The 16,242-nt window shown below is 43.7% G+C and overlaps 1 protein-coding gene across 2 annotated transcripts in view; it reads right to left on the reverse strand.

The window, feature by feature from the left end:
- DEDD (death effector domain containing) overlaps window positions 1-16,242 on the reverse strand; it is a 724,306-nt gene that overhangs the window by 533,657 nt on the left and 174,407 nt on the right. The gene's annotated exons all lie outside the window — the stretch shown is intronic.

A 16,242-nucleotide genomic window follows, 5' to 3' on the forward strand; every position in this document is an offset into this window, starting at 1 on the left:
ATTGAGTGAAATCGTGGATTCCTTTTTGGTTCCGGGGTGGAGTAGGGTTGTGATAGTGGACCAGAATTTTTTTGATTAGTTTTGTGTTTGTGCTGCAGAAGATTACAGTATATTTGTTTATCCTTGGTAACTTGTTTTTATGTTTGGTTATGCAGTTGTTTGAAAGTAATGAGACCTTGTTCTTTACTGCTTTGTTTCCAACTAGCCCACGCTGCATCCCTTTTTTGATTAGGATTTTATTTTCCTTAGTTAGCCAGGGCAAGGGATTGTTTTTGATTCTTTTAGAACGGACTGAAGCTAAGGTATCTAGTAGTTTTAGAAAGCAGCTATTAAAGTAGTGTACTGCCTCATACAGTGGCAGTACCTTTAGTGGTGACCAGTTTGTTTTATAAAGTAGGTCATTAAATCTCTCTTTACAGAAGTTAGTGAGACTAAGAACTGATTTTAGCAAGTGGGTTTTGGGGGGGGGGGTGTTTACATGAATGGCGAAAGCAGGTAGGTGGTCACTAAGGGAATTAGGATATGTACTAATACCGGTGAAGTTGGAAAGGTGACACACCAGGATCCAATCTAAGGTAGAATGCTGAGTGTAGTGTTTGTTGTACCTAGTAGGGCAAGAGATTAGTTGAGTAAAGCCATATACAGTGCATATAAAAAGTGTGCACACCCCTGTTAAAATGCCAAATTTTTGTGATATAAAAAATGATGCCACAATAAATCATTTCAAAACTTTTCCCACTTTTAATGTGACCTATAACCTGTACAATTCAATTGAAAAACAAACAAATCTGTTAGGGGGAAAAAAATAAAAAAAGTACAATAAGCTGGTTGCATAAGTGTGCACACGCTTAAACTAATACTTTGTTGAAGCACTTTTTGCTTTAATTACAGCATTCAGTCTTCTTGGGTACACACCTGCCATCAATTAGAGAGACTCTGGTTAACCTCAAATAAAGTTCAGCTGTCCTAGTAGGATTTTCCTGACATTTACTCAGTTGCCTGCTACAGCAAAAGCCATGGTTTTCAGACAGCTTACAAAGCATCAAAGGGCTCTCATTGTTGAAAGGTATCAGTTAGGAGAAGGGTACAAAAAAATTTCCACAGCATAGGATATACCATGGAACACAGTGAAGACAGTCATCAAAAACTGGAGAAAATATGGGACAACAGTGACGTTGCAAAGAACTGGACGTCCCTCCAAAATTGATGAAAACTGGTCAGGGAGGCTGCCAAGAGACTACAGCAACACTGAAGTAGCAGTAGGAATTTCTGGCAAGTACTGGTTGTGTACTACATGTGACAACAATCTCCCGTATTCGCCATATGTCTGGCCTATGGGATAGGTTGCAAGATGGAAGCATTTTCTTGCACAGAAAACCATCCAGGCCTGGCTAAAATTTGAAAACAATACATCGTCTCCCAAAAGCATGTGGGAAAATGTGTTATGGTCTGATGAGACTAAGGTTGATCTTTTTGGCCACAATTCCAAAAGGTACATTTGGCACAAAAACAACACTCTGCATCACCAAAAGAACACCATCCCCACGGTGAAGCATGGTTCATAGGTTCATACTAGGCTATCTGCCCTAGGGAATTTATAAGCCTAGCCAGAGTGTGTTTGGCTTTTGCCACCCATTTTAAATAAATTTTGCTATGCCCTTTTTTGAGGTTAGTATACTGTGTGACACAGAAGTGATACCCAGGGTAAACCTACGATCTCCCATCCACTCATCAAGATTCCTCTTGAAGAGAGTCAATGAAGGACTCTGCCTAACCTGGACTGGGATTTTATTCCAGAGTGAAGGGAGCCTCTGGGTTATGAATCTGTCCCTCCAGCATGTCCTATTTATTTCAGTGCTGAGGTTCAAGTCTCTCGAGTGCGTAGCTCGAAGGGATTTGGATTTTCTGAGGTGCAGCATGTCCATTAATTCCAGGTTGGACATGGCTTTATGCGTCAGGCACAGATCGCCTCTGAGCAGGCGGTATGCCACTGAGTAGAGCTGGAGATTCTTTAACCAGGCAACATATGGCATCTGTTTGAGCCCTTTGATCCTCTTGGTGAGGTACTTTTGGGGTCTTTCCAGTTGCTGCAGGTGTCTGGTAAGGTACATCCCAAAAGGGGCATTGTACTCAATTATGGGCCTGATGAGGGATGAGTAAAGAGGCACGATGACCTCCCATGATCTAGACGTGAATCCCTCCATGATTAGGTGGGCTATATAAAATGTTTCTCTAACCACTTTGGCCACGTGGTTGTCAAATGAGAGATTGTTATCAACTTGGGTCCCCAGGTCCCTAATTACTTCTTCTGTACTTAATGGATTACCACCTATGTGGTAATTTGTGGGCACTTTGTTTTTGCCAAAGGGGATGACTATACACTTTTTGACGTTTAGCTTGAGGCCATGGCTCTGGCACCAGTTGTCTGTTTCTATGAGGCCCTTTTGGAGGATGCTTGTGTCGGCTGGAGAGTCGATTATGGTGCCCAGTTTGCAGTCATCTGCGAACTTGGTTAGCCACAGTCCTTCCGTGTTGGCCTGTACCTCCGAGAAATACATACCGAACAAGAGAGGTCCCAGGACTGAGCCTTGTGGGGGTGGCAGTATTATGCTTTAGTGTTGCTTTTCTTCAGCTGGAACTGGAGCTTTAGTCAAGTTGGAGGGAATTATAAACAGTTCCAAATACCAGTCACTTTTGGCCCAAAATCTTCCGGCATCTGCTAGAAAGCTTAAGATGAAGAGGAATTTCACCTTTCAACATGACAAATGACCCCAAGCATACATCCAAATCAACAAAAGAACGGCTTCACCAGAAGAAAATTAAATTTTTGCAATGGCCCAGCCAGAGCCCAGACCTAAGTCCAATAGATGGGTTGACCTGAAGAGGGCTCTGCACAAGAGATGCCCTCATAATCTGACAGATTTGGAGCGCTTTTGCAAGGAACAGTGGGCAAATACTGCCAAGTCAAGATGTGCCATGCTGATAGACTCCTACCAAAGAAGACTAAATGTTGTAATTAAATCAAAAGGTGCTTTAACAAAGTATTAGTTTCCAGGTGTGCACACTTTTGCAACCAACTTATTGTACATGTCTTATATTTTTCCTCTAACAGGTTTGTTTTTCAATTGAATTATACAGGTTAGCGGTCACATTAAAGGTGAGAAAAGTTTTGAAATGATTTACTGTGGTCTCATTTTCTTATATCACAAAAATCTGGCATTTTAACAGGGATGTGTACACTTTCTACATCCACTGCAGGTTAATGTTGTTAGTGGACTGATGGGATGTGAAAGTTTGCCAGTCAATGTTTCTGTCTCCTAATATGACAGTTTCATTTTGGAATGTTTGGGTGGCCCAGGAAAGTATGCCTTCAAGAATAAGAGTGTTGAGCCTTAGGAAGATGTACAGAACAATTATGCAGATTCTCTTTGTGTTACTGATGTTTAAAAAGGACACTAGCAATTCTGCCAAGGAGAAAGTAGGTGTGTATCTTTTATGTATGGTGTGACAATGAAGTTATCAGGATAGAGGACAGCTATACCTCCACCTTTCTTATGAGTTCTATCAGACCAGATTATGCTATAATTGGGAGGTAGGATTTTGGAGTCAAGTATGTTGAGATTTATCCAGGTTTCAGTAAGGGCTAGTATGTCTGGCTTGTACTGGTCTATCTAAGCACGAAGAGTGGCTATTTTGTTGCATAAGCTTCTGATGTTAAGGGTCATGAAATTTTATTTTTTATTGGATGTACTGTAAGGATGAGTATATTGGGCCAGTGTAGGGTGGATGTCACTGCATTATGGTAGTAGAGATATTAGAAAGGAATATATAATGTTTAGTTTTTTGCAGGGGGTGGAAATGAGAGGTATGTGCAGAATCCAAGAGTTTGGGGACAAAGTAATAGGGTAGGTTATATGGAACTAGTTGAGGAGAAATATTATGAAAGCTGTGATGGTGTATTAGGTGGACGGAAGATAAGTATATGTGGGGGTCATTAATATAGGACTGAGTTGAGGAAGTGATGTTGACAGTGTAAGCACTATAAATATGGTAGCCATTGAGGTTAACAGTAATATTGAGAGGTAGTGGGACATGTTCAGGAGCTAGGAATGATAACTGCGTAGACTATTTGGTATGGGGTGACAGTAGTAGATGTGAGTTTGAAAACAGTGCTTATATAATGTGGAGATTGGAGGGAGGTTGTGACTGGAGTAGGAAAGATGGGTGGAGCTATGTAGATACAAGTTTAGGTGTAGGGGTGGGAACTGGGAGAAGGGTAGCGGAGCGGAGTGAGCCCAAGCGAAGTGAGGGTGAACGGACCAGGGTGAACCTGTCTAAAACTTGTTTGCAAAAAACAATCAGTAGATTTACTGGCAGTTTGAGCAGGACAGAACTGCAGAGAAAAGCTGAGGCATGATAGTGAAGAAATAGGACTAGCGGTAGACTAGATGTTTCAATATATCGCGTTCAGGAGGATAGAAATTTATTAAAAAGGAAAAGACTTAGGACAAACAAGACTGAGAGTGAGAATAAAGTGGAGCTATTGTAAACAGAGACAGGGTTTCTTTGATTTAAACAGAGGTTAGTGGGAAATGGTGCAGCTATATACACAAAGAATGTAACTATAGGGGAGAGCTTTAAAATTACTGGACAAGAACATCAGTTTTAAATGAGGAAAAGGCTTGGGGGAGGGAGGGCAACAAGTAAGCTACACTTTAAAATACAGTGCAATAGTTAGAAATAAAACAGAAAATATCAGAAGGTTGTGGTGACGAAGGAGTCCTTCGCACTAATGTTACTCTTTTGCTTCTTAGGTCTGTTGCCCGCGATAAATCAGCTAAACTGGCTGGATGAGGGTGCAGGGCTGTTTACAGGCTATCACATAAAAAATATCAGAAGGTTGTGGTGAAGAGGGAGTACTTCATACTAATGTTATTATTTTGCTTCTTAAGTCCATTGCCCGCAATAGATCAGCTAAGTCTGCTGGATGAGTGTGCAGGGCTGTTCAGTGGCTATTACCATAGACCACAGTTTGCATATCACCAGAATCTCAGTGGAAAAGCAGGTAAGGAGAGTGAATGAGAAGAAATATGCAGTAAAATATGATTAGCTTAACAGAATGTGCTCGTGCGAAACAAAGTATTATACTTCTGAATGTTTCTGTAACAACTGGCATTAACAATTGAGGCTTGTTGAAACATCCTAAACATTTGAATGTATATGGATATTCAAGTGAGTAAAGGGAAATGGCTAACACAGCAGAAAAAGTTACAGACTATCCTATCAATAAAAGAACATTTCAGCCTGCTGAGAAAGTACAGTTGTGTACACTTACCATAAATGTAGATGTTCAAGTGTATTCGCTGTTGCAGTCATCACATTTGGGTTATCCTGCCAGGGGTAGCCCTCAGTTGGCCCGAATACCAGAGGCTTAGTACTTCTGCGTTGGTTGCTGTTGCTCCAGGACTGACATCAGGTTGTCAGTGGTATAAAATCAGGCAGCAGACACCATTACATCAATTGTTCTTGTCCTGTCAGGAGCCCCCAAATAGGGAGCTAGGTTATGGTGGAAGAACACCACTAGTAGAAAGTAAATACCAAAAATTCCCTGCAAGGAGAGAGAGAGAGACAGACAAGGGGGGATGGAGGGGGGAAAACAATGACTGCAACAGTGAATACACTTGAACATCTACATTTATGTTAAGTGTACACAACTGTACTCTGCTCTTCGTGTTTCACTGTTGCAGTCATCACATTTGGGTTGATTCCCAAAGGTGAAGAAAAGGGTGGAGGCAGTCAAGAAGACTGGGGGCTGGCTAGGATGCCTGCAAGACTGCGGTGGCAAAGCCTGCCCTGGATTTGGAGAAGATAGGCAGGTGGTAATGCTTGGTGAAGGTATGAACAGATGCCCATGTTGCAGCCTCCAGGATGTCCCTGGTGGGGACCCCTCTGGGAAAAGCTGCAGAGGTGGAGGTTGCCCTGGTGGAATGTGTCCTAATCCCCTTTGGAGGCTGTTTCCCGTGCTGTTTGTAGCAGAAATGGATGCAGTGTGCTATCCATTTTTAGATTGTTTGTTTGTATATGGCCTTGCCCTCTACCCCTGCTGCAAAGCTGACTACCAATTGATCAGTTTTTCTAAAAGATTTAGTCCTGTCCAGATAGAATCTGAGCTGTCTGTGCACATCTAGGGAGTGCAGAATCCTTTCCCCTTGTTTTTGGGTTAGGGAAAAAGGTGGGCAAATGAATGGATTGGTTGACAGCCACACTGGACCCCACTTTAGGCATGAAGGATGGGTTAGTCCTGAGGGAGAACTTGTCAGCATGGAAAATGATGAAGGGCTTTACAGCCATGAGTGCTTGTAGCTGAAGTGATGGCCACAAGCAAGGCTGTCTTCCAAAAGAGGAATTTTAACTCTGCTGAAGCTGCAGGTTCAAAGGGGGGTAGGGTGAGCTTTTCCAACATAAAGTTAAGGTCCCAAGCTGGGGTAGGAGCTGTTCGGGGTGGCCTTAAGTTGTTAGCCCCTCTTAGGAACTGTTTGATGAGAGGGTGTGAGAAGAGAGGTGGTTCTGTGCTGTAATGAGCAGAGATGGCAGAGGCATGAATCTTAATAGAAGAGAAGGATAGACCCCTGTGTAGCAGGTCTGCTAGGTAACCCAGGATAAGAAGTAGGGAGGGCTGTGCCGCTTCTGCTCCCTTAGCCTGTATCCAGGTACAAAACCTTTTCCGCTTGTCAGCATAGGATTTTCTAGTGCTGGGGCATCTGGCCTAACGTATAACATCTAGGACTTGCTTGCTTAGGCTGGCAGCTTGAGGAGAGATCAAGGAATAAGCTAAGCTCCCAGGTTGAGGGTCTGCAATTGAGGATGCATAAATTCTCCATTCCTCTGGGTCAGGAGTGTTGGGATCTGAGGTAGGTGCCATGGTGGCTGGGGTGACAGGCTGTGCAGCAGTGTGTACCAGTGCTGGCGTGGCCAGTCTGCGGCAATCAAGACTGCCCTCAGTTTTTCCTCCATTATTTTGAGCAGTACCCTTGAAAAGAGTGGTAGAGGGGGAAATACAAAGACCAAGAGGTTTACCCAATGGAAGGATAGAGCATCCACTTTCCAGGCCTTGCTGTGAGGTTTCCTGGTGCAGAATTTGCTGAGCTGATGATTGGAGTGGAAGGCAAAGAGGTCCACCTTTGAGGTGCCCCATTTCTGGGTTACAAGGGTGAAGGTTCTGTGGTCTAGCAGGTTTCTGCTTAAGTTATATGCCAGAGAGTTTAGGGAGCCTGGCAGGAATTGTGCTAGCAAGTGAAGCTGCATGGCTGAGACCATGTGCCAAAGGGTCAAGGCGAGCCTGTAGAGAGGATAAGAGTGAGTCACTCCCTGCTTGTTGATATGCCACATCACTGTGGTGTTGTCTGTTTTGATCAGTAGAGGCCCCGGGGAGTGTAGGGGGTCTGAAAGCTGTCAGGGTGTGCTGAACAGCCAGCATCTCTTTTTGGTTGATGTGCAGATGTATTTGATTTGGGCTCCAGTGGCCCTGAATGCATCTGCCGTCCAGGTGTGCACCCCAGGCATAGTCTGATGCATCTGTGGTGAGGGTCTGGGTGGTGTGGGGTTGTGAGAAGGGAAGTCCCTTGTTGTGGTTGCATGCTGTTGCCCACCAAAGAAAATCTTTCCTTAGACAAGGTACCATTGATATGATACTTTCCAGGTCTTGAGAGTGTTGACACTAAAGGCTTTTTAGGTACAATTGTAGTTTCCTCATATGCAGTCTGGCATATGGAATGAGTAGAATGCAGGAGGCCATGAACCCTACAGCTTGCAGGATTTTCCTCGCAGATAACTAGGTTCTGGTGGTTAGTTGAGAGAAGTAAACAGAAAGGCACTAAGGTATCAAAACAGCTAAAATCACAGAACCTTTATTGTCCAAAAGTAGAATAAAAAATCGTGAATACAACAACTTTTACTGACTAAGCGCTTTCACCCTCATGGGCATCTTCAGAGTCAGTTAGCTTCATTGAGAGCAAATTTTAAATACAACTATCAATTAGTGCATAATTAAACAGAGGTAGTGAAGCAGGAGAGTAGTTAATTAATCAATTGTCCCCTATAATGCTTGTTCACCATGCCTTGAACTCCTACAAAATAGTGTTTTGTTTACTGAAATCCCTGTAAATAGTTACTACCAAAAGTAAAAAATAAAATGAAATAAAATAAAGTAAATGAAATGAAGTAAATTAAAAACAACATGTGCAATGGTAACATTCCTTGTAAGCAAAAAACTCATGTCTGTTACTATGTTTAAAAATAACATAGTTGTGTGTTATATACAGGCTGCCTTATATCTTAAAATACATGCTAGAGACAATATGTCGTTGATACCAGGAGCATTACTGGCATCCAGTCTCAGTTGCCAAAGACATTCCCTTATCTCCAACACAGTTTTGTAGTCTCCCCCAAACTCCTTTGTATAAAGCCTGTCAATAACAAAAAAAATAAACTTTTTGAAATTTGGACAGTGGTTCGTATGTACATATAGTGAATTAGTGGTTTTTCTGTTCTTTATGTCCCTATAATGTTCTAATATTCTTCATCTTAACTTCCTAGTAGTCATTCCTATGTAGAACGCTGGGCAAGATAAACAGGTGGCAGCATAAATAACCATGCTCGTATTACAATTACAGTGGCCAGGGCTCTTCAAAGTTCTCTTAAAGCTACCTAGACAGACATAGGGACCATCATTAATACATTTACAAGCCTTACAGTTGCCACATTTGGCCATTTTGGCAGGTCTTTGTCCAAAGGAACCAGGGGTCCTCTCTAGTAAATCTTTCAAATTCAAACCTCTACTGTTGATAAAAGTGGGACTTTTACCTAGTATGTTGTGTAAATCTGCAAGGATAAGATTTTCCCAAGCACCATGAATGACATCCTTAACTTCAAATGCTAACACATTGTGTTGTAGTACCATTCCTGTTGGCATGTCTTTCCTGTCAAGTACTTCTTTATATTTGATAACTTTGTCACACAACCTGTGTGTGTCATGTAAGATGGGCACAAAGTCAGTAGGCCTTCTTCTAAGTATTTCATGTTGAAGCATCAAAAGTATGTCAGTCGGGTAACTTCTTTGGACAAATCCCTCAATGTGTCTAGTTCAACTGTAAAAATGTCATCCTCACTTATAATACGAGACAACCTGATCATCTGGCCCTTGACTAACTTCCTCTTGACATAGGCAGGGTGACAACTCTTAGTGTAGAAATGAGTTGCTATAAGTTTTCTTTCTATACAATCTGGATTCTAACTTGCCATTTTTGATATATAATTGTAAATCCAGATAGTCAATACTCTTCTTATCAACCTTGTGTAAATTTTAAAAATGTAGTCGTATTGTTCATAGGTTCATACTAGGCTATCTGCCCTAGGGCATTTATAAGCCTAGCCAGAGTGTGTTTGGCTTTCGCCACCCATTTAAAATTTATTTTGCTATGCCCTTTTTCGAGGTTAGTATACTGTGCCTCTGTCTAACAGTGACACAGAAGTGATACCGGGGGTAAACCTACGATCCCCCATCCACTTATCAAGATTCCTCTTGAAGAGAGTCAATGAGGGACTCTGCCTAACCTGGACTGGGATTTTATTCCAGAGTGAAGGGAGCCTCTGGGTTATGAATCTGTCCCTCCAGCATGTCCTATTTATTTCAGTGCTGAGGTTCAAGTCTCTCGAGCGCGTAGCTCGGTGGGATTTGGATTTTCTGAGGTGCAGCATGTCCATTAATTCCGGGTTAGACATGGCTTTATACGTCAGGCACAGATCGCCTCTGAGCAGGCGGTATGCCACTGAGTAGAGCTGGAGTTTCTTTAACCGGGCAGCATATGGCATCTATTTGAGCCCTTTGATACTCTTGGTGAGGTACTTTTGGGGTCTTTCCAGTTGCTGCAGGTGTCTGGTAAGGTACATCCCAAAGGGGGCACTGTACTCAATTATGGGCCTGATGAGGGATGAGTAAAGAGGCACGATGACCTCCCCTGATCTAGATGTGAATCCCTTCATGATTAGGTGGGCTATATAAAATGTTTTTCTAACCACTTTGGCCATGTGGTTGTCAAATGAGAGATTGCTATCAACTTGGGTCCCCGGGTCCCTAATTACTTCTTCTGTACTTAATGGATTACCACCTATGTGGTAATTTGTGGGCACTTTGTTTTTGCCAAAAGGGATGACTATACACTTTTTGGCGTTTAGCTTGAGGCCATGGCTCTGGCACCAGTTGTCTGTTTCTATGAAGCCCTTTTGGAGGATGCTTGTGTCGGCTGGAGAGTCGATTATAGTGCCCAGTTTGCAGTCATCTGCGAACTTGGTCAGCCACAGTCCTTCCGTGTTGGCCTGTACCTCCGAGAAATATAAACCGAACAGGAGAGGTCCCAGGACTGAGCCTTGTGGGACGCCACTTGTAACTGGTTTGGAGTCTGACATGGCTCCAGCAATTCTAACCATGTGGGTTCTGTCCTTGAGCCAGTTTGCAACCCATCTAGTGACATAGGGGTTTATATTTAAGCTGGTGAGCTTATCTATAATGCCCAAGTGGGGTATTGTATCGAAGGCTTTTGCGAGGTCCAGGAAGGCTGTGTGGACCACCTTCCCCTCGTCAATGGCCTTGGTGACTGTTTCAAAGAAATCGACCAGGTTTAAGAGGCAGGATCTGCCCTTAATAAAGCCGAACTGGGTAGGATCCAGTGTCTGTAGGTCCCCAATATCTTTTTTTATGAGGTCCATGATGATCCTTTCCATAGCTTTGCAGACCAAGCTAGTCAGGCTTATGGGGCGATAGTTTCCAGGATCCGTTGAGGCACCACCTTTGTGGAGAGGGACCACTGTTGCTGTACGCCACTCTTTGGGTACATATCCTGTGGTAAGGCTGAGACTGAACAGTAGTTTTATGTTTGGGTTTAGCTCTTCTTGGAGTTCATGTAGGACGCTGCCTGGGACACCGTCTTGTCCCATTGATGCTGTGTTTTTTGCTTTGGAGAGGGCATCTCTTACCTGAGCATCTGAGATGTCAGGGGGGCAGCACTCTGCTGGGATAGATATTTGCCCTTTTGGTGGGGGGGGGGGTTGTGATGAACCTGTCAGCTAGAATGTTGGCAATGTCTGTGGGTTCGGTGTATTTTTTGTCATTTTGGACTAATTCTGAGCATATCTGGGAATTCCCACCCAGGTTCCTAACATAACTAAAGAAAGCCTTGTGATTATCCTTAGTGTCCTGTGCAATTTTTCTCTTGAAGCTGGCCTTAGACGATTTTATGAGTGCCCGTAGTTTTTTGCTAACACTGATCAGAGATGCCTTCCCTTTTTGTGATTTAGCTCTATCATGTAGTAGCTTACTCCTTCTATTGTATAGTTTGTTTATGGCTGGGGTCCACCAGATAGGACGTCTGCCTTTGGAGGATTGGGTCTTGGTTTTATTTGGGATTGCATGATCCATGCATTCCTGAAGGTGTTCATAGAATACGTTTATAAAGGATTCTGCGGTCTGGGCCGTATTTTCCACAGGCCCGGGGGCTTTGAAGGATTCCACCTCGGTTTTGAGGAGTGTGAAATTTGCTTTAGAGAAGTTTTTCACTGTGGTTTTCTGGGCAGGGGGTGGGGTCAGGATGTGAATATCCAGTGAGATTAGTTTATGGTCTGATCTTACCAGTCAGGGATACACTTTTGGTCTGGAGCATAGAGTCCTCATGTTGGTGATGATCAGGTCCAGTATGTTTTCCCCTCTTGTGGGAGTGGTAACAAGTTGTTCCATAGCATTTGAGTTTATAAATTCTAGGAACCTTTGAGCTAGGGTGTTGGAGCTAGAGTAATGCTCCCAGTCTCTGTTTGGGTAGTTGAAGTCGCCCAATATAATGGTGTTTGGAGAGACCTTCATATTTTCCAGTGTTCTCAGGAAGGCCGAGTGAGGTTCCTGGGTTTGGGAGGGTGGTCTGTAGCAGGCTATAAACTGGAAGGCAGTTTTACCCACTGTTAGTTGCACATGGATAGTCTCTGATGCTTCGTGCTGTGCCACCAACCTGGAGGTGTGGGTATCTTTGACGAATATTGATACTCCCCCTCCTTTTCTGGTTCGGTCCAAGTTTTGGGGCCGAAAAGCATGGTATGAGGTATAACCTGGTAGTGCTGGGGTGCTCTCGGGAGCCTTGAACCAGGTTTCTGTTAATGCACAGATATCGATGTTCTCCATGCTAAGGAGACTTTCGAGTGCATGCATCTTGAGGTTTAGACTTCTGACGTTGAGTAGCATTACTCTTAGTTTCTTATCCCTTGTGATACCTATGGAGGTGGGTTTGTCTTTTGAGCCTTGCCTAAAAAGGCACTATGGGGGTATCAAGAGCCTTTGCCAATATCCGAAAGCCCAGGGATGACAGGTGCAAGCCGTCCCTAGCGAAGCATTGTGGCCTGTCGAGCATGTCATCCCAGGCTGACAGGCATTGGATCCCCTTTGAATGACACCAATACATAAGCCAATTGTTGAAATTGATCATCTTGTCTTCATATTGTGGCATCATTCTTGGTGAGGGTAAGATGCTACTCAAGGTCAGGGTCATACCGGCCTGGGCCACATGCTCAGAGAGCTCCTCTATGTCTCTTTTCATGTAGTCCAGGGAGGTACGTCTCAGGTCATTCACACCGGCATGGGCAATGACGGAGTCATATTTGTACTTGCCTTGGAGTGACCTGAGTGCTTGTGTTATGTGGTGGATCCTAGCGCCCGACAGGCAGCTCACCGTGACCTTCTCCTTGTTCAGCCTGGTGAGCGGGACGTCAGTGTGCCTGACGACAGAGTCACCTATTACAAGTGATCAGGTGTGTTGTTTAGCCTTAAGGGCTGTGACTGTTTGGCACACTGGCTTTGTGAGCTGTGTGTTGCACATGTTTTGTTTTGGGGTAGCGGTTGCTTTGGTGTCTGCTTTGGAGGTCTCTGCTGCTTAGGCAGATTTTTATTTAGTGCCTCCGAGTATGTTTTTGTGTGTTTATGTGTTTGGTTTGCTGTCGTGGTAGGTCTATGTGAGACTGGAATTGTAGTGAGTGTGGTTTCCTTCTCCTCCTCACAGGTTTCGCCAGTACTGAGTTGAGAGAGCTTAGCCTCCAGTTTGGCTATATGGTTGCATCTCTCACATGTGTTGGAATTTGTTGGGAGGAGGAGAGGGTTGTCTGTGTACATGAGACAGTTGTAACATTGCCTCAAGATTCCCAGATTCACCAGCTGGACCGGAGAGGAGATTGACAACTGACCTTTGGACATGCTAGAATAGTACTGGGAATTCCTTTATAATTGAAAAAAAAGGCCAATGGGAAACAAGGTACTCAAGGGGAGTTTGTGAGGGTGTAGTGCTTTTAATTTTTTAGTGCTGACTTATATAATTGCTTTAGTGAGCAAGTGCCAGGTAACTTAAATGCAATGTGTTACAGGTAACTTAAATGCAAAAATGACAAACAGTAACTTTCTTGCAAGTGAAACAAGGAAATAAGTACAGTAAGCAATGCAGATGTCACTAGGGATCCACAGAAGCACTGAAAAGCCGCGTTTTAGGTGGAATTAGAGTTCCAGGGAAATAACAAGCAAACAAGCATACAAACAAAGCTAGATTCAGCAGGCCTGGATCTAGTCTATGCTACAGCAAACAAGGTGTACCAATTCCAGTAAGAAACAGTTCAAGTCATTGACGAAGGGAAGGTGGTCCACACAGCCTATCTGGACCTCGCAAAAGCCTTCGATACAATACCCCGCTCGGGGGGCATTATAGATAAGCTCACCAGCTTAAATATAAACCCCTATGTCACTAGATGGGTTGCAAACTGGCTCAAGGACAGAACCCACATGGTTAGAATTGCTGGAGCCATGTCAGACTCCAAACCAGTTACAAGTGGTGTCCCACAAGGCTCAGTCCTGGGACCTCTCTTGTTTGGTATATATTTCTCGGAGGTACAGGCCAACACGGAAGGACTGTGGCTGACCAAGTTCGCAGATGACTGCAAACTGGGCGCCATAATCGACTCTCCAGCCGACATAAGCATCCTCCAAAAGGGCCTCATAGAAACAGACAACTGGTGCCAGAGCCATGGCCTCAAGCTAAACGCCAAAAAGTGTATAGTTATCCCCTTTGGCAAAAACAAAGTGCCCACAAATTACCACATAGGTTGTAATCCAGTAAGTACAGAAGAAGTAATTAGGGACCTGGGGACCCAAGTTGATAGCAATCTCTCATTTGACAACCACGTGGCCAAAGTGGTTAGAAAAACATTTTATATAGCCCACCTAATCATGAAGGGATTCACATCTAGATTAGGGGAGGTCATCGTGCCTCTTTACTCATCCCTCATCAGGCCCATAATCGAGTACAATGCCCCTTTTGGGATGTACCTTACCAAACACCTGCAGCAACTGGAAAGACCCCAAAAGTACCTCACCAAGAGGATCAAAGGGCTCAAACAGATGCCATATGCTGCCCGGTTAAAGAAACTCCAGCTCTACTCAGTGGCATACCGCCTGCTCAGAGGTGACCTGTGCCTGACGTATAAGGCCATGTCCAACCCGGAATTAAGGGACATGCTGCACCTCAAAAAATCCAAATCCCATCAAGCTACACGCCGAGACTTGAACCTCAGCACTGAAATAAATAGGACATGCTGGAGGGACAGATTCATAACCCAGAGGCTCCCTTCACTCTGGAATAAAATCTCAGTCCAGGTTAGGCAGAGTCCCTCATTGACTCTCTTCAAGATGAATCTTGATGAGTGGATGGGAGATCGTAGGTTTACCCCCGGGTATCACTTCTGTGTCACTGTTAGACAGAGGCACAGTATACTAACCTCGAAAAAGGGCATAGCAAAATTAATTTAAAATGGGTGGCGAAAGCCAAACACACTCTGGCTAGGCTTATAAATGCCCTAGGGCAGATAGCCTAGTATGAACCTATGAACCTATGAAATATGCGGGCACTATAAAGCCTTTAACCAGAAATTCCCAGCTCAGAAGAGCAGAGTCCAGCCTCTCCTCCCACAAGAGTGCAGACCACGAACCTTCTTAATGTAAAATAACTGGCCTGAAGCCCAAGTGCTTAAACCAGAACTAATACACTTTTAGAATAACAGACACTGAGCCCTCAATCAGCAGTTCCCAACTTAGAAGGATGTAAGCTACCTGTCCTGCCACCACAGTGCAGTCCACAAACCTTCCTAATGTAAAACAACTAGTCTGAGCCCAAGTGCTTAATCCAAAAGACTTTGAATGATAGCTACACTTTAATCAAGTTACTACCAAGCAGTAATAAATACAATTGAATACTTTAAAGAATGCCTGGATTAGTGCTCAAGTTATACAAACAAAACTAGATTCAGCAGGCCTGGATCTAGTCTATGCTACAGCAAACAAGGTGTACCAATTTAGTAAGAAGCAGTACAAATATGCAGGCACTATAAACCTTTAACCAGAAATTCCCAGCTCAGAATGGCAGAGTCCAAATATGAAATAAATTATTCCAGTTCGTCAAATGTACCTTTCCAAAAAAAACAAAATATCGTCCAAGAATCTTAAGTAGATAGGCATCTTAGCCTTGTAATCAGATGTCAATACAAATTGATCTTCCCATTCTGCTAAAACGAGGTTGGCATAAATGGGCACACATTTAGCGCCCATAGCAACCCCAGTGGACTGTCTATAATATTCATCTTCAAAACCCACGTAGTTGTTATCCAACACCATTTGCATCCGATCCGCCAACAAACCCTTCTTGATCCGGTGCAAACTGGTGTGTTTGTCCAGACTCTTACTGAACCAGTCAAGCTCAAAGTCGTGGGGAATCACTGAGAATAAATTGATGACATCAACAGTTACCAACAAAAATTCTCCCATGAGTGGGGATGTTCATTATGACGGGGATACAAGGAGAAACACAAATTTAACTGAGGAGGGGGCAACTGATGAGACACACTTTGTGACAGAGGAGGAAGAAGAGGTTTTTTTAGAAAATCAACCTCCACTAAGACGGTCAGACAGATTGAGGAATCAAGGCAATATACGAGACCAGGTGGACCAGAGATCACCTCAGGGATTAGGTCAGTACGCAGGGGACAACTGGACGGGTGGACGACAGAGGAGGAACAACTCGAATTTGAACCTGAATTTCAACAACAACAATTGGCACAACAGATGAATGACAACAGTGAAAACATTTCAACTACTTCACCACCTATTGACTT

This window comes from Protopterus annectens, chromosome 12.part0 (genome assembly GCF_019279795.1).
Source record: "Protopterus annectens isolate FY-2018-M chromosome 12.part0, PAN1.0, whole genome shotgun sequence".
Lineage (NCBI taxonomy): Eukaryota > Metazoa > Chordata > Ceratodontiformes > Protopteridae > Protopterus > Protopterus annectens.